This window comes from Thunnus thynnus, chromosome 15 (assembly GCF_963924715.1).
Source record: "Thunnus thynnus chromosome 15, fThuThy2.1, whole genome shotgun sequence".
Lineage (NCBI taxonomy): Eukaryota > Metazoa > Chordata > Actinopteri > Scombriformes > Scombridae > Thunnus > Thunnus thynnus.
Genome location: NC_089531.1, coordinates 17,072,920 through 17,097,321, shown reverse-complemented (window position 1 = coordinate 17,097,321; position 24,402 = coordinate 17,072,920). Strand labels below are relative to the sequence as shown.

General features: G+C 41.0%; 1 long non-coding RNA gene across 1 annotated transcript; it reads right to left on the bottom strand.

Annotated features, from left to right (window-relative positions):
• Window positions 1–218: 218 nt before the first annotated feature.
• Window positions 219–754, bottom strand: LOC137198640 (uncharacterized). Its single transcript, XR_010931659.1, has 2 exons — window positions 509–754; window positions 219–410 (listed from the first exon to the last, which is right to left on the bottom strand). It is a non-coding gene; the product is annotated as an uncharacterized lncRNA (long non-coding RNA).
• Between the last annotated feature and the right edge of the window lie 23,648 nt (window positions 755–24,402).

Here is a 24,402-nt window from a genome sequence, read left to right as displayed (position 1 = left end):
TGTACGGTCTTTGTGTTTCAGGTTAGATAACTGTCTTGTTTTTTTCAGGTTTTGAAAGTCTTTGTCAAATCAGTGGTTCTTTTTTGTTGTTTTTCTTTTGTTTGTATGTAGTTTAGCTTTACTTGCTGTTCTCTTGAAGATATAATTTGTACAGCCTGTGTGGGGCAGAGCAAGTGATCCAGTATCAAGTACAGACACTCAAGGTGAGGAAACAGGGATATAATAGCAAAAGGTATTTATTTAGAAGGCTGGGGGAAAGGAATGCAGGCTTGGGAAAGCTTGGGCTGGAAGCTGGGAACCTGAGGCTGAGGCTTGGGCTGGAAACTAGGAAGAGTGGGAATCCAGGGCAGGGAGGCAGGGCTGATGAAACAAGGGGCTGGAGACAGGGGCTGGAAGCACAGCAGACAGGACTGTGGGGAAACAGAAGACAGGGTAAGGCCAAGGAAAAAAACAGGCAACAACAGGAAAACTGGTAATGCATGAAAAATGGCTCGAAGGATAGACTGACTGATGCAGAGGCTACAATCTGGCAGAGTGAAAGTGGCAGGGCTGAGTATTTGTAGAAGTCTTGATTATTGAGATGAGGTGCAGCTGGCGTGGCTCTGCTCTGACTCCAGCACACCTGACTCCACTCACACAATCAGACACACACACTGCACACAAGGAGAGAGAGGGAAAGAGCCACTGGGAGAGTGGCAGTAGGTTAGGGAGACACAGGCTCATGACAGGGTTAGGGATATTCTATAAACTCTTCTAGTAATAATTTAATCTCTTCACTATTGCTTGCCTCTTGGCATTGTTCAGTGTTGTCTGGGGCACATCTATATGTCCTGGGTGTGTTGAACAGCTTGCTGGATTTTGTGTGTGTGATATTGTTCTGTTTGAGGATGAGGGTGATTTGGTTGTGGTCTGATAAAGGGGTTTGGGGCTTGACTGTGAATGCATTGAAAGAGAAGGGGTTCATGTCTGTGATCACATAATCTACAGTGCTGTTGCCAAGAGCTGAACAATAAGCGAACCTTCCCAAAGAGGTCCCCTCTTACCCAACTGTTGACAATGTACAGACTGAGGCTTCTGCACAGTTGTAATAGCTGCCTCCCATTACTGTTGATCACAGTGTCAAAGTTGTTTCTAGGAGGCAGATGTAGGTGATTAGTATGAGCTTTCTGGGTGATAAAACTGTCTCCTTGACTTCTGGTGACTTCAGGATGTGTACCAGGTATTAAAATCACCACAGATTAATATATTTCCCTGCCCCTGGTAATGACATAGCTGACTTGAGGCAGGGAAATATGCAGCACATAGATATATATCCCTCTGTGTAGGGATAAGATTTTATTTTCAGCCAAATATATAAGAATCTGTACTGAATTGTGTACATTTGACTTGTACCATATAATGAGTCCTCCTGAGTCTACAGTAGATCATTTCTGGAAAGGGGCAATAACCTCTCTGTAGTTTGGAGGGCAGTGGGTGGGTACATCAGCTCTAGGGTGACAAGAGCTGGGCTGTGATGGTGTGTTTCTTGGGTCCCTGAAGGTCCTATGGTGGCCTGCTGTGGTGATGGAGTTGGGGCTTTTTCCAAGGGCATTATCCTTGAGAGTTTCAGCAAACACTCCATCTCTGTCAAGGTGTAGCCCGTCATACAAGTGCCAGGTGGACATTGAAGAGGGTGGAGTAGTTCCAGGTGATCTCCATGTTAATGTCACATATGACATGAAGTGGGGTGTTTGTACGGGGCAGGAGGGTAGAGATCACAACCCACGACTCTGGACACACCCTACAGGCTCTCTCTGCCACCTTAGTGACTGCCTAGGCTGTGTATCAGCACAGGGAGTGTTTGTGCCTGTGTGGACAATGATGGTCTGGGGACAGCCAATGGAGTCTCATTGTAGAGGAAGAGGTGTCTGGGCTCCACATACTTCCCATTGGAGTCCATCAGTTGCACCACCTGTGGCTCTGTCTTGGCTAGTACAGTGGGTGAAGGTGTAGAGGAGGGGTCAGCCTGGCCAGCAGGGAGGGCGTCTGTGTTTGGTACCCCTTTTCGACCAAGACAGTTCAAGGGCCAGTTCGAGGGCCAGTTCGAGGGCCAGTTCGGAGCCGGCGCTTAATCTCAAACCAGTTCTTTCAACAGCTGAAGAACCCGCTCTTAGCCAGGAAAACTGGTTCCAGAGTGGCACCAACACTTTGCTGGTCTAGAAGAAAGAACCACTTATGTCAGGGGCTGGGGGCGTGATTATCGTGACCAACCAAAATTAAAATGGATTGCTTCTCTTCAGAATGTGCATTGTGCACAATGACGGAGATTTTGAGCCAGGCTAAAAGCTGTTAATACTTTATTGAGGTTTAATGTTTTTTCAGACAAGAAAGTAACTAACCCTAACCCAATATGTGGCCACTTTATCCAAATAACACCTGTTTGGAGATTTGCTGCAACGTTTCTGGAGATGTGAAGGGGCCATTGGCCGAGTGAGACAGCCATCATGTGATACATTCTGTCTTGCTTGAGTATATTTCAGTGTGATCAGTCTGCTGGTAATGGCATACTTAATCGTTCATTTAGTAGGCAGTATGCAGTACATACCAGAGAAAGTAAAGCTGTGATGTAGTCCGCCATTGTTGTTGTGCTTTAAGTTCTTCTTCTCCTTTTTCTTTCCATTTTATGGTGAGTGGCAACCAGCGTTACGGTGCATTACCGCCACTCACTATGTTAGAGTGTGAAGTGCTTGAAGTTGGTGTTAGCGTTGCTAGGAAACCAGAGGCATGTACAGTTACGTGACAACTAGGCTCTCTAGCCCATGGAAAAGCAAGCTGGTTCTTCTTAGAAGGTTCACTAGTTGGACCAACTGCAAACCTGCACCAGCTCAGCACCAGCACTAGGTTCCAGTTGGTGGAAAGGGAGTATGGGGGAGTTGCTGTGGGAAAGGGTGTTGGGTCATCTTTTGCCAAGGCTGAGGTGTCAGGGGCGAGGGTGGGGTTGAGAGGCTGTGTCTGTGGGCTAGGGGTGGGGGTAGAGAGATGTGTCTGTGAGCCAGTGGTAGGGCTGAGGAATGGCAGAGTGGAGTGCAGGGGCTCTTGTCTTGTACCTGGCTGTTCATGTGTTCCAGCTGTCTCCTGAGGCTCCTCTCTCTGCTTTGTGTCCTCCTTCATCTTAGCCATCTGGGCCCGCAGACTGGTGTTCTCCTCTTGGAGGGCATAGGTCTGTCTGAGGTCATTGATGCTCTTTTGATGGTCTTCTTTCATCTGCTGGAGCTCTTCTCTCACTTGTTGAATGTTGTTGAGTTTTGTGAGCCTGGTCAGTATCAGCTCTCTGAACTCGGTGAAGTCCAGCTCCAGTCAAGACAGGCTTTCTCTCAGTTTCTCAGTCAGGGTTGAAGGGTGAGTGCAGTCAGGGTCTTTCTTCTCTGGTGGTTCTCTCTCCTCTTCTTGTTCTTACGCCACTGTGTCTACTGGGTCAGTGGTATCTTTTGGGTCTGTTCCTGTCCTTCTCTGTTTTCAGCTGGTGAAATATCTCAAACAAGTTGGGACTGGTCTGGTTTCCATGGAGCAGCACGTTCCTTTGGTTTTATAATAAGTTAGGGTCAACATAGGGTTCTCAGTGTCTACACTCTCATCCTGACAAATGGTCACTCATGGCCGATTCCCTCTTTGAAGGTGTGCTGGTAGTTACTAAAGGTAGCATTTCTCCACAACTCTGATGTTGAAAATCAGGTTGTTTTTAATTCTCTTGCCACTGAGGAGGATGTAATCCGCATACTGGCACTCAGGGTTTTCTTGTAGGGTCTTTGTGTTTCTTCTTGGCCTGCACGCTCTTACTCTTAGCATGATATTCCATTCCTCTGCACTTTGCTCTGTGTGTGTGTGTGTGTGTGTGTGTATGTGTGTGTGTGTGTGGTGGTCTCCATGGCAACTGATGCTACCAACTGTTTCTGCTACCAACTGTTACTTTACCTCTTAACTTAAGTAATATGTTTCAAGATGTATTATTTTAGATAGGCATGAAAAGTAACATCCTTCTTTCCACAGAAAATTCACTGTTTTCCAAAACAGGAATGGAAGGTGTACCAGTCCTTTGTTTTTCAGACTTATTCCAGTTGTTAAGAGAGGTCCACTGAGGCAGAGCCAAGCTCTCAGTTGGTCAGCTAGCTTTAGCTTGTAGTTTTCCTTCTGACTTTTCCCTTCAAGATCCTGAGGTTTAGAGATGTCCTTTTGCCAGTATCCTCTATGTACCTTTAGGCACGTATTTATCAAATTATTTCTGTTTTGTTTCAGTTCCTTCATCAAAAGTTTAAGTATTATTAGGAGCTCATTTTTTGATGCAGCTGCTCTCAGCTGCTCTCTCTGTCTTTTTCTCTTTATGGCACTGTACTCTGGAACCGCCATCAGTCTGGGGCCCAGTGGGGACAAGTGTGAATGTCGGTGGCTCTGTGTGTGTATGTGTGTGTGTGTGTGTGTGTGTGTGTGTGTGTGTGCATGTGCATGTGCGTGTCTTTGTTTGATGGGAAGCAGAAAGTGATGGAACACTATGGCCCATACTGTAATAAAGAATGTGTGATGGGGGCCCCAGATCTCCCCAGTCACAAAGACATTAGGAGAGAGAGAGAGAGACAGACAGGCGGAGAGCAAAAGAGACTGTCGATGCCACTGTTGCCGGCCGACAAATCTGCCGTCAAAACCAGGGGTTGTAAAAATGTGATGGCTAAAAGCTAATGTCAGAAGTTATGTGGAGCTGTCATCTGCTATTAGAGAGGATTATTGCCACCGTCTTGACTCAGAGAAGGACAGGAGAGAAAGGAAAGGAGAGCAGAGCAGTGGTGAGATAGACGCATGAGAGAGCGACAGAGAGCATACAAAAAAGGAATGGTCTTGTTGACAGGAGACTAGTCAAAACAGTAAAAAGTGGAAAGCAAAGGACATTTTGAATGTGTGGATGTCCTTCAATCATTCAAAATGTCCAAACGATAAGGGAGTTGCATGTAGGCCAAGTGGTGACAAGCTGAAGACTGCAGCACATAAACTTTAAACTGCACTGATCAACGCTCATGGCTAAAGGCACCATGCTCTTAATAACTGTCATAGTGCATCAGACCAAGAGTGAGCGATCGCTGGTAATGAAATCCTGAAGTCCTAACGGCCTAACAACTAGTCCCAGAATTCAATAGTGAGTTTTAATCCCCTAGAGCACAGGAATAATCAGGTTAGAAAAGGTTTTATATATTTATTTAAACATTTGAGGAGTAACAAGGGTGATAATACAAAATGTGTCCTTTCCTACTGTAGATATTTATGTTTTTGCTTGGCCACTTATGTGTTCACATGTATTTATGTTGTATTTCAACTGTTCAGCTTCAGTTTCTGAAATTTAATGTACAAATAATCCCTAATAATTGCTTTCATTTTTCTGCCCTATTAACATCCATAACAGCATGAATTTCCACCTTCAGACAGTTTTATGTTGCCGTGTTTCAGTGTTCTCTGAGAGATATTTTGTGATGAAGCATTTGCAAACTTTTTTTTTCATGTACTTTGCCTTTTCAGCCTGTCTCATCCACTTTTATTTCAGATAGCAATTTCCTTTATTTCCCAGAATGCTTTTTGACAACACTCAGACAAATGGCAGAGTATACTGGAGAATTTCAAAAGGAGGATTCACCACCAGACAACAAAGTGGATATACAAATCCAGACAGACAATCTAAAATTATTTATTTCATTTTTTTGATATCATTTTTTATTTTATTAAAATAGGTTTATTCTCTTTTTTGTAGAGAGAGTGTTAGATAAGAAGATGGATACCATGTCTGTATGATAAATATGCAAGAAGGCCCAACTGCAGACCTCACATTTGGGGATCCCAGGTCTGTGAGCCAATGAGAAGAGAGTAGCATCTTTACTTTTTTAATCAAATTTGAAAACTTTCACAGAGTTATTATGTTCAAGACACAGCGATAACTAAAAATTAATTTTTTTGAAGGTAAAGAACTAACTAAATATTATTTCTTGTCATGTGCCATAAAAAAAACATGTCTTGGGTGTGAATATTTCACTCAGTGTAAACACCATACAGATAGGCCTTTATGTAACACTGTCAGATAGTATGGAATAAGTTTTTTTTCTCCAGCCTCATAGGTTGGAGAGCAGCAGTGGTCAGAGGAGAAACAGTGATGTAACCTGGCCGCTACACTACAAGTCCTGACCTCACACCCTTCAAGCTGCTATTGGCTGGGGGCTACGTACCCTCTGCCCAAAGGTTGATGGCCACAAGTGTCCCGAAATTATACGAAAATAAGAAAATACAGGCAGGAAGCAGAATCTATGCAGATGCATACACACACTTCTAGTGGGTCATAAGTGATGATTGAGAGGGATTACTTTTGTATGAGTCTATACATTGTTTTTTAGGAAAATCCTGCACAGTATACCTTTACAGCTTTTTTTCTGTTGAAATAAGGAGTGAAAGCTGTATGTTAAGGGGTTAATAGTGCTAACTGATTTACATATATTAGATAGATTACGTGGATCTTCCTTTCAATTTTATCAAGGATGCAAAATTGCACAAGTGAAGCCAATTACACTACCTAATTCAAGGAATCCATCATCCTTGAAATAGTCTTTAATGTAGCCATATAGCTCCATCCATTGTGGCGAAACCCTACAAAGACCAAGTTTTAATTGAATCCCGTTTACTGTTCTGTTGATTCCATTAAAGCTGCCAACAAAGCACTTTTCTCCCTGCGTGGCCAGCTGCCTGTCCGTCATTATCGCACACCACATTCCAGTACCAGCTAATACATAAAAATGACAGTAAATCTACTAAAGGTCTGGAGCGCAGGAGTCATAAAGTAAATCGCCTGCTTTATGCTTACTGTGCTTAGGGGGGCCGGGACCAGGGGGAGTTTGGGGCACTAAATCTGAGAGGGTGCTGAAGGGGAGTGAGGTAGGGGCCATCAATCACATCAGTGTACACATACAGTATGTAAATGTACACACATACATGCACACACCCATGAGGGAGGGAAATAGGAAGCCTGATACATGGATTGTAAAATTAACGGTTATTGATAATGGCAGCTGCCCATTAGGACAGTAGAGCAAATAGAGTACACACAACACGCACGCTTGCACATACGATACAAGTAGCACCCTGTCATCTGTCAAATCATGTTTGATTATTACTCCCCCCCTCCTTCACGCACACACATGGTCATGATGTTGACATCTGCAGCTTGGTGTGCATGGACAAAGATGAGCTCGGAGGCATCAGTGAGTGTGCTGCGATGTCTCCCACCATGACTGTTTCTGATACTTATGTTTATGGATCACATATGGGCGTGACAATTGAACTTTTGCAGTGACACAAACAACTGATAAGGTGAGTTGTTCACAAATGATAACACAGATGTGGGGTGTCATCACAGGTGATAGCATGTCTGTCATTGTTGGTATTCCAGTTTGTTTGATATCATTTAGGAGGTTATAATTGTCACCTGCGCCTACTGGGAGTGAATGTTTAATAGCTTGTTCAAAACAGTGGAATATTAATGTTAAGACTATAAACCATTATAGATGTGTGATGATAAATGTGTCATTTACTACAGTTAAATTCCTCTTTTTCCCAACAATGTTGCTGATGAGTAGAGCAAGGCATTCCTTGTGTACCTGGTACCTCCATTTTCTGCATAAGCTCATAAATGTCACTGATAAAATATGAAATAGGTCCTGTTAACAACTTAGCAGATGTAATGTCCACCCTGAGAGGTTTCAATATTTTACAACACCAAGGTGTGCACAAGCAGAGTTGGAAATGTAATGCCACGACCTGCTGTAGGAGACACGTCTGAATAATGCTCCCAATATAGTGAGCTTTAAAAATCGGTGGTTACATCCTAACTGTGCATTTGCATGATTTATACATTATTACTCTTCTAATGCTTCCTGCCGGCCACTGCTTATAGCTGGCCACATATTGTGGATTGCTGCATTACCCTGTGCACACATTGGTATGGGAAAGTGCATACTACAATATTATCTGTTAATCTTAAACAGAAATAACATATAATATGTTATAGAGTATATAGAGTTATCATTAATGTGCCTTTGGTGTTATTTCTATATACTAAACATAGCGTAATCATTAATGACTAATGAATTGAACACAACTTTGCTAAGTCTTCGCTTCAAGACATTGGCATACAGCAAGCTATGTATTGTAGCATTCTATTTCCTAGCCTTGCTTTCTTCAGAGTAGCCATGACTTCCCTCAAGCTCATTAACTGGAACAATAGCCATGCTGGCAAATACAACAAATGACTTAACAATAAAAAATGACTATAGGCTTTGCTGTGCACAATTACATATTTTCAAGCAACATGCCCTTTGTAAAGTGAAACAGAGACCCTCTCCTGTATCTCTCTTGAACTTGAAAGGGCGCACAATATCAAAGTCTTCAATAGGATCTGATGATGTGCATGCAGAGAAATCAACGACAGCTGGATTGGGGTAAGCATTGATATTTGAAGTGTACTTGAAGCAACATGTCTGAACTAGTTTGGTTTTCCTATAAGGTGATTAAGGTTGCCATATGCCTTCACTGCTTTGGGGGAGGAAATGGATTTTTTTTTTTTTACCTAGTCATCAGAATATGCCTTTCTATTCAGCCAAAGTTGAATCTACAGAGCTCCATCAAAGGCAGCACTTGGAGCAAGGCCTAAGGCTTTTCTTTGGGTTTCACAATGCCCAGCACTTTTTACACCCAACAAAGCACCTCCAAGATATAAGTCCATTTGTTGTATCACATCTCAACGAGGTTTGAATAATTCATCACTTTCCCGATGGCCAAAAGGTTCTATTCTGTCTTTGAGACTCATATCATTAAACAATAGCTCAGAGATAAAATAAAGGAAGTTCAATGAGAAATAAAGAGGCAGACTGCAGAGAGAACGTCTCCACCGGCTTTTGTCCTTAGTGTGACTGTGTTTGTCCTTTTGTCGTTCTCTGGGTATGAGGGAGTGATGTTCCCTGTAGACAGCTGATACTGACCTTGTACATGGAAATCAGACCTGGAGAGAAAGAGTACAGAATGTGCAGGTGAGAGCAAGAGAGACAGTGACAGAGGGAGGGAATAAATGTGTGTATTTGTGTGCGTGTGTGTGTCTGCAGATGTGTACAGTACATGTCTCTGCCTGTTTGCCTGTCGTGCCTGTGACAAGTGTCTGGTGCTACTGCACCTCTGTGTGTACGTGTGCATGTGTGTGGATAAGTGTGATGGGCGCTTGATACATTTGTGTGTGTGCCCCTCTGTACATGCAAGTGGATGTGTGTGAGTGTGTGTGTGTATGAGTGAGGCAGAAATGAAAGGCAGGAGTCCCATCTGTTGTGGTGTAATGACTGTGCTATTTGGAGGCAGGAAAGGTTTGGTGCGGGAGCAGCTGGTACCTCGCCCGGTGACCTTTTAGCATTCCTCCTCTCACCATCTGACAGATGTGTCAACTCGATTATTTCAAAAGGCCCTGAATAAATAAGCGATTGTGAGAGAGCGCCGCCCGCTAACCCAAAGAGTCGACGAAAACGCAGGCTCCACACACACATACACAGGTGAAAGTGGATGCAATGAGAAATACGCTTGCAAGCACGCAAACACTCTCTTAATACTTCCAAAGACGAACACCGACACAAACACATGCACAGTGAACGGCACAATCAAATTCGCCTCCACTGAACAAAGTAAATGATCTCAGAGGTGAGCGGACGCATCACCCCTGTTGTTGCATCGCTCATTTCCTACTTTCCCCAACCCTCGTTCTCCTCCGCTCCCTCTTTCTTTTCCCATCATCTGCTAAATAGCTGTTGAAGTCGCTGGTATGAGGCTTGGTAAAAGGGGTACAATGGCGTGAATTGAATGCCATTGTGGTTCGGGTGCCCTTGGAGCACCGCTATTAGCTGACTGTGGAGGGGGGGGGGCTGGGCCTGGGTGGTGGGGGGCCTCAGGTGTTGCTGGGAGGCCGCCGATGGACTCTCATTCCCTGGCGGAACCCACAGCGGACGGAGGGGAATGGGAGTCTGTTGTGCATGTGTGTGCATACTGTATGTGTGTGTGTGTGTGAGTGTGTATGTGGGGGGTGGGGGTGGGGGGATGGAGGGGCAGGAGGCTAATTGACTCACTGAGTGATTGGGGGACTGTGAAGAGGCGACCGCAATCAGACCTGCCCTGATAGAGTTTGATGCCTCCCTAAATAGTTTTCAAATGGAGGAGCAGGTGCTGTTTTTCCGAAGCAATCCCCACTGCCCGAGTGAATAAGAGAGGAACGTGTGCGTGTTCCTCTGTGTGTGTGTGCGTGTGTGTGTGTGTGTGTGTGTCAATACATGTGCACTCGTAAGACTGTATCCAGGTGATTGTGTGGCTTTTGTGTCATTGTATGATTCTTTTTTATTAGCATAATCAGAGAGAGAGAGTAATCAGATCTGGTATATGCATTCTTTTTTCCATGATTCCTTTTATTTGTTTTTATTGTGGTAAAGTCACACATACTGTTAAATTTAATCCCTCATCTAAAAAATATCAAAACAAAGAATTCTCATTAAGTCATAGCTGCAAACTGCTGGAAAAGGAAAAAGATAGCAAAGAAGCTGAATTAATATTAGAGAGTGGTGAGGGAATACAGATGAGGGATAGAGCCTCTGTTACCTCAGAATTCAATTTTGGTAGCTAAAATTGGAGAAAAGCCCTTCATTTTGTCTACTCCTCTGTGTTAAGAATGACTTCTGCTGAAAATCCTCTGATGCTCTTGTCCAAAACCCCAGGGATTTTAACAGGCCTTGGACTGTCCATCTCTCTCAGCAAGTGTGAAATGGGCTTCATCAAATCATGTCCAGTCCTCTTGATTTTACCCAGTGGATCCAAACTGGTTTGGTTTGCTTATTGGGATGTCATGGTTTGAAATGTGTAGAGGGAGACGAGGCACAGTCCATTCTCTGCCTATTTTATTGCCTTGTTTCACATCAACTCCATATGACATGCTTTGAATAACCTACCAACTGCTTAGGAAAATGGATTATTCAGAGAGAATTTATAACACTTCTGGCACAGAAGTAAAGACATGTGGGTGAGTGTTCCAAACATATGCAACACTCAGACAACTGACTAAAATTGATTTGAATTTTCAAAAGCCAGTCTGTAGCTTCCTTGACAGTCCAAGCTTATATCAACCCAATCCCAGCACGGACACAAAATTAACATTAGGGCTTTTGCCCGCTGGGTCAGGACCATGCACCATAACTGTGGTCGTTCCTGGACTCCTGTCTCAGTTCTTCTGTCAGCACAGCAAGCACTCCCCATCTATCATTTCCATTGATCTACACTAATGACAGATGGTCGTTATGGGTGGGGGAGACGGATTGCCTTCAGCACAGCATGGCTTCACAGGCATGTTCAGGCAGCACAGACTTTGTGTGCGTGTTCTCTAGGTTTACTGGAACATCTTATTTCCTCCCATAAACAAAGGCCCAAGTCTATTTTGACTCTTAATACAGAAAGTGACTAGGGAAGAGCCACGCTACTTAAGGATTTTGAGCATTTAGGCAGAAGCCATGGGCACAGGATAAATGTTTCATTACAGTGTTGTGCAACTTGAAGAAAACACCATCAAACCTTAGCATCATCTAAAAAAATCCATGCTAATGCATCTGTACAGTTATTTTTTATGTGTGTTTATATGTCTTTCATATCAATGTCTTACTGGTTTCATTTTAATGTAATTATCAAATAGGAACATCTGTCAGAGTTGAAAAAAGCAATTCTATTTTTTTAGACACCTAAAATCCCATTAGAGAATCTGGGTCACTAACCCATTCACTCATGTAATGCGCCCAGACACTATCCAGATGCGTAGCATGTGGAACGAAGCAAGGATGCTCACTTTCCACGATAACATTTTGCTGAATTGTCACATATTATGCATTTTGTATGGGGTGCTTCACAGACAGAGAGTGTATTTAAAGATACACAAGCCATGTGTGCATCTCAACTGCTACTTCACACGTGATGGGAGTGTTACGTAGAAATTAGCAGTGTTTGTACTTTAGCTTAGCCCCGAAGCATTGGCATCAATCGCTTGGATCTTCATGATTAAGATGGGATATCAAAATCAAACTCAAAATAAAAATAGGACGGCAATCAATGGTTACTTTCATAATCAGTTAATTGTTTGGTCTATAAAATGTCAGAAAATGGTGGAGAATGTCTATTACAATTTCCCTGAGTCCAAGGTTACATCTTGGTTATGTCTTGTTTTGTCCAATTAGCAGTCTAAAATCCAAAGATATTCAGCATTCTTTCATAAAAGGCTGAGAAAACAAGAACATATTTACATTTGAGAGGCTGAAAGCAATTTCTTTTGAGCATTTTTGCTTTAAAAAATGACTTAAATGGTGAATCGGTAATCAAAATAGATTCATTTTCTGTCAAGTGACTTCAGAGGAGTTTTTATCCACATGATGTCACAGCCCTCAGAGGCAATTAAAACAGTATTGTGTTTCAGGTCACACAATAGCAGGGCTCCTTCTTTTGTTTATTAACTGAACCTTGAAAGACTAGCTCTAACTAGCTCAGCATTATTTATTCATAAGACTATGGATCTGCATGAAGCCATGTCAATGCAGCAGTCCTGCTTGAAGAAGTCAATATGTGGTCGATACACATTGTGCATACGTGGGAATTATTCATCATTCCTTTGACTGTTCAGTCACCATCATGTCAGTGGACATCAATATTAAACTTGAGTTACCGGTCTTATTAGAGTGAGGAGAGTCGGTAAGTTGTCATTATTTTGGTCAGTTATTTGATACATTAGCAGGTTTTTCTGGCCATGAGGTCAGCTTAAACAATAATTGTATCCTATAGGACCCTAGAATATAAACAGACATGTACATATATGAATACAAATATGATTTGAGATGTCATTGAGTGCAACACATTTAAGGATCAACACAAGTTACAGCTCATTATTTAAATAAAACAGAAGCCTGATCAGTGGTAATTACATTTTTTCTATTTTGGTGCGACTGGACTCCTCTTTTTCATGAAGAAATTGATTGGTTTTGAAATACATTTTGCATTAATATTGATTAAAATAATTTGGGTTAATGATTGATGTTTGAGTTTACAGTGATATGGTTTAGTGTTTTATGTATTTAAAGTTCTGCTTGCAAAAATCAGAAATGGGGTAAAGATATACAGAAAGGGAATTATCAAAAGGAGATAGTGCCAAGCAAAAAAGAAGGTTGAAGAGATGAATTAGCAGATGGGTCGATGATATGAGTCAATTATTGTCACCTAGTTGTGAGAAGAATGAGAATAAATTCATATTTCCTTTGGCAAAAGTAGAGCTTGACAGGACCACAGTTTTCACAGATGTAAGAAGTTATCTTTCTCTCTACAGCGTGCAGTGATGGAACCAAAAGCATGCACGCCACCCACATCTAAATCCACAGGGGCAGAAAGTTCATGTTGGATACAAGCATGCTTCCAACAGCTGCATTTGTGCTGCATAAAAATGAGACCTGTATGTGTAAATCTTGCTCTTGTGTGAGCAGCAGTTAGAATAGTGTCTATAATTCAAAATTGTTGTTAGGGTCAAAGAGGGGCTAAAATCACAGCGCTGTCCCAAACCAAACCATCCAAACTTAGATCTTAAAAGCTTGTGCCCTCATTGGGTCCCAAAGGTCCCCAGCACCCAGTGGGGCCCCTTGGCCCCGGCACCAGCTCCATGATTTAGATGAGGCCATAAAAGTCTAAATGGAGATGAGAGGCTAGTTGCTTAATTGACCTTTATTGGGCTTTCTGCTTCATTTGAAGACTGGATATTAAATTAACATGATAATTCAGGCCCAGCGTGTTAATGCCACTATTGCCCCCCCTCACCCCCCCACATTTTAATATCACCCTGTAACTTTTATGGCTCCCATTGATTTAGCACTGCTTTTTATTAACTGCCTTTAATTTTCCATATTGGGACACACTTACACAAAGAAGGTTTTATTCCAATTGAGCGATGTTCTGTTACAGGATCGGGGGTTTATGAGGCCGTTTCTATTAAAAAACCTCCCCTATTCTCACTGCGACATATACAGGCTGTAACATGGAGATTAGATCTAATATGTACAGGGGAGCCCTGGGGTTGGTTACTGGAGCAGTGGATATGGTACGCATGTCATAGATGTTACTGATGTGTTGTACATAAACACTGCAAGAAAGGGTTTCACATAATAAAATAATGAGGATAATTAGGAAAAAAATTTTAGTTGTATGACTATGAGGAGTCACATTTATGGCTCTGACTAATACCTCCAAATACCTCAAAAAGCTCACACACAAATACAGACACTCACTGCTGTATTCAAAACCTATCTATGCTGTAATTAACTTATTTTCCCCTTAATCTTTATGAGTATAAGGATTTACATACTAGCAATGCTCAAGTTATGTAGCCGTCTGAGGTGAAATGGAAGAGTTTTGTGGTCTGGCCTCAACAGTTGAGAGAGCGCTAATGTCCTCTTGTGGAAGCAATGGGACCAACATTTGATGACAGTGAAGATAGCAGTCATAAATAAAGTAAAATTAACGTGTGACATTTTTCCCAGCTGTTGGTCATAAGTGGTGATAGTGGTGATGGTGGTAAAAGTGTCTGACTTAACAGATTTAAATGGTGCACAGCTTTGTGCCTCATTTCAACAGATTTCATTCATCAGATTGTCATTGCTGCATATGTGTAAATGTATACACTTCAAAGTGCACGCACACTGGTGCCATCCCTGCATAAAGACAGAAATGTCTTAAATTGCAGATCAACACATTCCACTGTGTTTGATGTATGAGTTAGCAGTGACCTGTACCTCAAAACCTCAAAGCTAGAGTTTAAGTGTGTGTGTGTGAGAGAGAGAGAGAGAGAGAGCACTTAACGTGGAGATGGGACAACTCCACAGAAAGACACACTAGACACAAACAGGGACACACACTGCCAGACTGACAAAAAGCCAATAACCCACCAACACATTAGAGGTGAATTGCTTCCTGAATGCAGCCCCTTTCCCCCTCTCCTAAGTGGATGCATTATCATTTTGTCTGTCACAAAAAAGAGGAGCCAAAGAATATGAATATGCGTTTACATCTGTCTTTCATTAATATGCATGCCTGAATCCACATCTCAACACAAAGCCAATTTTCTGGCCATCTGGGGGATGGCTGGTAGAGGTAATGAATATTCTTTATGAATATGTTTTATTTTGCGAGGTGGCGATACATCATGAGCATGCCGCTATCTTTCGCTTCTCTCGCTCACTCTCTGTTTCTCTGAGCTGCTGGAAACCTTCACTGCACAAGTTGATGAGTTTAATTAGACTGTAAAGAGGAGGGATGGATGGACGGACAGATGGAGGGAAGGTAGGATGGAATGAATGGAATATATATTTTACCGTACAGACTCTCTCTCTTTCTCTCTCTGTCTCTCTCTGTCTCTCTCTCGCTCTCGCTCTCTCTCTCCATAATAGGAGCCTTAATAAACTATGCACCTGCTCTGAATGGTAATGCTGGAGAAAGAAATACAGCTGAAGCTAATAGCTATCATGATTTCTGCAGTAACTAGTCTGCAGTTCTGATGTTCATTTAATTACCAAAGTAACTCATGTGGTACACCTCATAGGATACTCACCGGTTTTACAATATTTTCTGTTTGGTTGTGCACACAAGCAAATTCTTCTCACAAGGCAGGTTGGAAAAACTGAAACATCTGCTAGTTTTACCTTTAAGTTTCTTGGATTGCAGAGTCATAAAAACACAAATAAAAGCTTATTCTGAGAAGACTTAACATATGCAGTCATAAACTATGCAGTGTTATGACTACACGTAGAATTTAAAATTTTGCACTTGTTAATAATTGGGGCAGCACCTTTAATTGAAGGAAAATAAATCAGAAGTTGTGATTCTTGATGCAGGGACCTCTGTCGTCTGCTTTAAAGAACACACTGGCCAATAAATGAGGACATTTATTTATAGCTAAATGTCCATCAATAACTGGGTAAATGAGGCATTAGTAAGGAGTACATAACATAGGAAAAGAATCAAACAGATGAATAAAAAGATCTTTTAAATGATAAGATAAACTGATCACTTAGGTTGGTGATAGTGAAATGAAGTATGTGATTCAGAGTTACTGGAGAATGTTGGAGCACTACCCAGTCTCTGTTGATTTCTGGTCCGCTGTGGCTAAAGTCAAACAGAACTCTGACTACACTCACTCTTATTAAACTTGTTGAATAGTCTCGGGAGTAATTCCATTGGCTGGATGACAAAACTCCCAAAATATTATCAAATGCAAGATTTACGGTGGCACATAAATACTAAAAAGTTTGGTTCATTCAGTTGATACTAAGGTGCAAACTCAGGCTTGTTTTAGATAAAGGTTAAAATGCGTGCATATTTTAGGAGAAGAGAAAAGATGAATAGATAAGACATCTAGAAAAAGGCAAAAACTAAGATAGACTGGATCAAGGTATTGGTGAACTCCTGGAGGGAAATTTTGAGGACCAGCCTGACTGACAAAGACAATCAGTTCTTTTATCACCTTGCAGATACAGGTGGGGACTCTAGGTGTGGAGAAGACACTTCGCACCCAAATTGTAATCCACCTCTGATGAATATTCATTCCTTTGTTTCAAGGAATCTAGAACTTTCCCTGCTCTAGTGAGATTAATTTTAATTGAGGTTTTATACGCAAAAGTCACATACTTCAGCTCATCACTATGATCAATCAACAGTGATTATAGACATAAAATTGTATGTAATAGTGTATTATATAAAAATATTCAGAAAACATATGGTTGAACAGCAATCCTATTTCAGCATGAAATTCATGACTAATTAACCGTCAAGATGCTTTCCAATACTGCTAATAGATGCACAGAAGTTAAACAACACTAATTTGATCACAACATAATAAAATACAGTCTTACACAAGCAATAACTGTATATTTAGTATTACAACACGGCCACATGGCAGACAATGCATTAAATCTGGATTTGGATAATTCATTCAATTTATATCGTACAGCTATGGGAGTTGAACCACATGAAAACATTTGCTGAGTAATATTAGCTGGATTACTGAGTAGTTGGACAGTTAATTCACATTAATTTAGACTTGGGCTTAAACAAAGAGAAAATACAGTGTGAAGTCACTTCAGGAATGTGTCCACAATTTATGGCAGGGGTCTGGCAGATATCTTATCTCATGCAATATCATGGTGTGTGCGAGAGAGACAGGGTATGCGTGTGTGTGTGTGTGTGTGTGTGTGTGTGTGTGTGTGTGTGTGTGTGTGTGTGTGCGTGTGTGTTTTTGTGTGTGTCAGACAGGGAAGAAGAGAATAACACTGAAAGTTATTTCTTGTTTAATCCTGGTGATTTTTTTTCTGATGTGTATTTCAGATGTATTTCAGTCTCTCCAAAGAAACTCCAGTCTCGTGTTCCATGTGGGGGTGGAATCCTCTTGACTTGTGTTCTTTCATGTGCTCCACAGCTAAAATGACCCAAGGGGTCATTAAAGGGGAACTATTGTGCTCATTTCCAGCTCTATATTTTTATTTTTGGACTCAACTAGAGTAGCTTTGCATGATTCACAGTTCAAAAAACTCATTACACACAACACACTTATTTATCTTATACTGGCCCTTTATGCAGCCCCTCAGTTCATCTTCTATCTCTAACAGGCAGTCTTAGCTCCTGTCTCTTTAAGGCCCCCCTCCTGATGAGCCCACTCTGTTCTGATTGGCCAGCTTTCTGGAAGACTGCCAGGGAGCAGCCACATCAGTCATGTTAAGTTACTGCTGATGAAAACCCAACATTTCCTGCTTTTCTGCTTCAAATTAAAAGATTTTAAATGACTAAATAACAGGAATTTACAGGAAATTAAATGTATTCCTCACTGGATTAGCAGAGCTTCGTTAGTGGTGCTAAAAAGCGGTCGACAGAACAACATTTGGAGATATTTGGAACTCTTAGCTCAGTGGATCAGTTTGAAATAATGCAGGGAGGAATAGTACAAGCAGACGCAGACACAGTGATGATGATGTTTGATGAAGAGCTGCAGACGACCAGCACACCTCCAACAGGTAAACAACTTATTTTACTTTGTCCTGCTGTTTAATGGAAAAAGTCTCGCGGTATGCCAGCTCAACTCGAGTCATGGCTCGGCGTGACTACCCCCAAAACAATGGATAAATGCCATAATGTTAGCAGAGCGGAGCAGTGAACATGCATGCTGTGCATGGAGCAGATGACCATATAAAGAAATTTGTCACAAACCGACATCGGCTCGGGCTGAAAGTAGAAAAAACTATTGGAAACCAAGTGTTCAGAGCCACGTGAAACCAGTGCTTTTTGATCACAGGGATTACTTTTATATACGTTATCGTCATTATTTGACACGCTGACCATGTTTAACATGAACGCCCAACATTGTAACATTATTTATATGACTGAATATAAGGAAAAGAATAATAGGTCCCATTTTAGTATTTTCACCTCCTGTTATTAATATTTTTTTTGTGGAAGCATGGTCTCTCATGGGTTGAGAGCACCGGTGCTCTGTCTGGCCAGTGTTAACTCTGACACTTTCTATTCTTACTCTCTTACTATTGAGAGGTTTTGCAGATCCTGGGAGTCTCTGAAAAGGTCTATTCAACCCACTATTATCTCTTTGGTGAAATTCAAAAGACAGGAGATTGTCCTCACTACAATTATTAAGATTTTATAAAATATCACAACAATTTCACTTTTTTTCACTCCAGTAAAATATTATGCAATAACCTAAATAATTTCAGGCACAAATTCAAAAACTGCATCTCTGCCATATTGTGAAGTTAAGGTACATGTTACCTAATTAAAGGGCACATACATTTTTATGACACCTAGTTAAGAAATGAGGATAGAGAGGCGGAGAGTAGGATATGTCAGCCTGTAGGCACCTTTGTATGTCACATCGATGATTTAGACGTCAGTGACAGAATTACTGTTGCTTGCACGTCTCTGGGGCCTTGGCACAGTCCATTGGCTAGTGGTGTCCTTTAATGATTTATGATTGAAATTAGCCTGTGAAGTCCCCAGAGGATCCCTCAGAGCGAGCGGCACAGGGAGTGACCAGTTTTATGGCAGGACTGGGAATCAATTATGCTAACGGTGGCTAATGAATGCACTTGAGGGAACTGCTCCCGCACTCAAGGGCCATTTTTTTCCATTTGCATATTGATGGCAGAAGGACAGTGGCCACTTTCATCCGGCTGTGATGGAGTACAAAATGGACTTCTGTGTGTTCCTTTCACTCTTGCTGCAGATCTCTCAGGTTCTTGTTCTTTCTTTTTTCTCTCTCTCTTTCGGTTTGCTTTTTTTTACATAAATGGTTCAAGCCTATAATATCATGTTCATTTATCAAAGTTCAGTAGGAAAACTGAACCTTACAAACACCCTGCTATATAAAACATACATGAACATACACACCCACACACATATTATTCTGCCATCAACCACATTTAACTCTACAAGCCTGTCCCTCTTTTTCAGAAGTCTGAGGTAATTTTCAATTAGTGGCCTTCTGCGGTTGGTAGGTGAGCAGCCCTGGAATTGTTCCAGTTTCCTCCCAATGGACTCTGATAGACACTGTATGGTTTAAGAGGAATAATGGTGAGGGCTTTTATCGCCACCAAGGTTAACATGCATTAAAGTCATCTGTTTGCAAAGCTGGACGTCTGGCAACGCTTCCCCTCACTCTACTAAAATGCATTAAGGTAAATAACACCAGACTGAGAGAGAAATCACTTCTGTATGTCTGATGCATCTCAGTGAAGTAAAGAAGGCTATGAATATGAAATGTGCTATGAATAAGTTATGTGGTGGTGGTGACACTGCAAAAGGAAGTGGGTGTGAGATCAAGGCTTTCTCAGAGGTGTTGCCTTCTTCATTCAATGAAATAATGAAAGTGATATTTAAATTATTTAACATGTTTAAAGGAGTAATACAGTATAACATTTTGGGTAACGTGTCTATTTGCTTTCTTGCAGAGAGTTAGATGAAAAGATTGATAGCGTTCTCATATCTATCTGGTAAATAAGAATGGTTAGCTATAGCTTAGTATAAAGACTTAAAGCAGGGGGAAACAGCTAACCTGATTCTGTTCAAAGGTTTAAAAAAAACCCTAATAGCACAGTTGTAGTGCAGATGAAACAAAGGATACATTACATGTTAATTAAGTTTTTTTTGTTTGTTTGTTTTTTTACTTTTGGACAAGGCCAATTTAGGTGTTTCACTATTTTTTCAGTCTCTATGCTAAGCTAAGCTAAGTGTATCCTGGCTATACCTTCATATTTACCAAAATATGCGAAAGTGGTATCAGTCTTCTTATCTAACTCTTGGCAAGAAACTGAAAAAGTTGTTTTCCGAAATATTGAACCAAAAAAAAGGAAGAAGCAACAAGCATGTATATGTGCCTTTTAAAATATAGGGAAAATAAATCCCAATTATCCAGTGCTGAAAAATATGGTGACAAAAAAGAAACTATATTACCAGAATCATAGAGTATCATACCTGGGGAATATAAAGTTTGTACACAAACATGCAGAAAGTTCCATGACTGACGCTATCACTCGGTGGAATAGACAGACAGAGGCAGACAGGCAGTGTTGGAGGCTCCCGCTAATTTGATCTGGTGACATTTTCTTCTCCAACTCCTCAGGGGAAAAGAGCAGTGGCGAGAGAGTAAGGGAGTTAAGAGAAGGAGGTGTTGGAGGGAGTAAGAGAGATAGAGAGGGAGAGAGAGAAAGGGAGATGGTGAAGGAGACACTAATGAACGCAGACAACAAAGACCCTAACCTGAGCTCCAAGCCCCTGGAGACACAGAGAGGTTTTTCATTGGGTCAATAAAAGCACTGGACCGTGTCTGCGTTGGCTTGCCCTTCAAGCACCCACTTAACTGCAGAGGGAGGACTTTTGTTCAAGGTTGTTGGAGTTAAAGGGGAATATCACTGAATTTCATATTTGAAATATGTGACTCAGAAACAATGTATTATGGCAGTCTGAGCACAGTGAGGAAAGATCTGTGATGTATTTGTGTGATGACAGTGTATATGGAAAATGTTACAATGACAGCAGAAAAAATGGATGACAGTTCTGCTGTAATAGTAGCTAATACTTTACTTGGATGTAAAACTGGAACTAAAACAGACTGACATCTTAATTTTCTGTATGATAGATTTGGGACTTTTGCTTTTCCGTTTAGATACTCTCCAGAGGAGCATTTAATTGCATCTGAGAAATCAATTCTTAATTTAGGGGCTGATTAAAAGTTATAGCACTAAGAACTGAGTTTGAGGCACAGAGGATGGATATATTTCCCACTGGATATTTCAGGGTTAATTTTTGCAAGAGAGCAGTGCTGTGTCCCTCTGCCAAATCAGAGGAATGTAGCAGTTAGAGGAAGGAGAGCGAGGTTAGCCAAAATCAGCATGTAGAGATATTGACTCTTGGCTTGTAATTTCATTTTATGCACCAAGTGGCAAACAAGATATCACGCTGTTCATAATCCTCAGCGTCCCTGAACACATACACACACACACACACACACCTCCCACAGACTCCCACTTGTTATTAATGGGGAATCTAAAGCTGCGTGTGAGCCACTGTGTGGGAGGAGAGCCTCAAGTCTGGGGTCTTCACACCAGGACTCACACCTGAAGGGGGGAAATGTGAAGGGGCAGAGTCAATACACACACACACACACACACACACACACACACATACAAGCACGCTGGGGGACACATACTCGGTTGCCCCACTAAGTCCCCCCACGTCTGACATATGTCACTCCCAATCTGTTCAGCAGGCCACCACATCTCTTCGGTGTCATATGAGGGCTGCACAGGGAGAAAGTCAGGCAGAGAGTGAAACACAGAGCTGAAGATGGAACAAGAGGGCAAAGAGGGACAAAAACAGAAAAAGAGAGACTGGGAGCATAAAAGAGGCAGAAAGAGCTGCTTGCTGCTAGCTGCTAGTGGTTGCTACCCTCTCCTTGCTAATTGGTAGTTTGGAAACAACACCATCTGTTCTTTAAGAAAGTCAGATGCACAGTGTAAAAAGATGCCACCACTTCTGAATACATTTACTAGCAGCCAAGGCAAATAACTCAACAGCCCCGGGCTTCTTTCAACACAAAAATCCTGTAGGACACTAGCGAGACAGGCATCTGTTATATTTGTTGTAATGTTTAGGGATTTTGAATCGACTGCCAAGGAGTCCTGAATAATGTAAACATTTGATGATGAAGACATGTGAGGAGAGATGTGAGTCAGTAAAATGTTTTTGAGTGTTAAGACTCATTGACAAGCAGCTCAGAGTCCACCTGTGAAAATGTCCATTTGCGACCTAGTCAAAGTGATGAATGGATGTAGATCGCCATCATGTGGTTCAGCAAAGCAATTACACTGGTGAAACAGAAACTGCTTTGTCTGTAGGCTCTTTTACTGTAATTTGCGGGTTACAAATTATATATTGTATATTGAAATTCACAAAATTATACAAAAAGTCATGAAATTTGTGCTATGAGACATAATGTGACCCTTTCTAGGAATATAAACTACATACTACAAAATTTGCCAGACATTGTTTAGACAAGGTCCAAAAATGCCTCATTTCCCCCTTTTAGAATGTATAATAACACTCTATAATCAGCATAAAACTGAGGGTGGTTACTTGCTTGTACATAAAAACATGCAGGATACAATGATGCTTCACAGTTATAGATTTCTGATCAAAAATTAGTTGGTATTTTCATTAAAGTATTAAAACGTCCAGGTGTAGTGACCCGTCAGTCCTAGCAGAGGAAGGTTATATCAGAGGCATTAAAAAAAAGAATCTACCAGCATCAGCTGTACCAGAGAGTATAAACCAGATCCTCTTGGGATTCCAGGCACACAGCTCAATGCAATGACCGTGTTTTACATCGCCAATCTGTTACAGTGGGATCTCCCCTGCTTCAATCCCATGGATGATTAAGCGTGATAATTAAGGTTTTTGGACATTTTCCACAGAGGAGCAGACGTGGCAGCTGGTGACATTCATGCATTCCCAAACACAGAGGAGGGAATTACAATGAGGCCTCCATTCATTTCAGTGATCACAAAGTCTGCTTTTGGCACCAATTCAAAAACAGTCAAGCTGTTGTTGAAAAGGACTATTTGGCCCTCTTTGTTTTAATGTCGGCAGTGTACCTTGATCTATTTGGGGAATTATACAAGCCATAGAAAGCAGACAAATATTTGGGATGTTCATATGCTATTGCTCAGAGAAGAAGTCATGAAGATTATCAAATAGCTTGTTTAATTTTCTGGTTAATATCTCTAATAAGCAACATTACTGATACAGTATGATCAATCAAATATTTATGAGTGAAATCAGAGAGCCCAATTTATTTTAATTATGATGGTGCATATGAGAGCAGCCATCTTAATGAGACATTTAGCTCATAACACTTTCTCGTACCTAACCTGCCTATGTTGGTGTAGCAGGAAATGAAGATATGGATTAACTGGCCAAACATACACAATGTAAATGTAACAGATTTTCCCAAATAGACCTAAGAATGATGATTATATAAGGTGCAAAAACAAACATGTCAGAAATAAAAATTGTTGGACACTTTAAAACATGTTGGTGTCGAATGAATGACGCTTTCATTCATAACAATGAAAACATCATTACTTATGTAATAAGAGGTTATGGTCTCAGTTAGGCTATACATTTTGCATTTTTGCAGGCTATACACTTTCAAACTAGAGACAGAGCAATGTATTTTGCAACGTAGAAAAGACTTTACAGTAGAAAGTGATGAAAGAAGTATTAAGATCCTCTGCTTAAAAAAAAAGTAGCCAGTTGGTCAAGGCAGATACAATTTTAACTGCTTTATACTGTTGAGTAGTTTGACCCCTAACAATTCATCATATTTTATAAGTTACCCATATGTTTTATATAAAATCTTAATAATCTAGATTACTAGTGACTATCTAATAATTATTGTATTTTACTTTTTAGTAGCCTACAATGTTTACCTCTGGAATGTAAAAGTAGCATAACATGGGAAAAACAAGTACCACAGATACCTCAAAATTGTACTCACACACAGAGTTTGAGTAACAGAAAAAAACATCAAACAAACTATTATCTCATCTTCAGCTTTGTTAAAGAAACTGGTCAGAGTTTCCATTTCTTTTTTCATCTTTTTTTGTCTGTTTGTTTTTCCCATTAATTTATAACATAATATGAAATAATATCCTAATACAGAAATAAGATTTTTAAAAGAATGCAATTCCT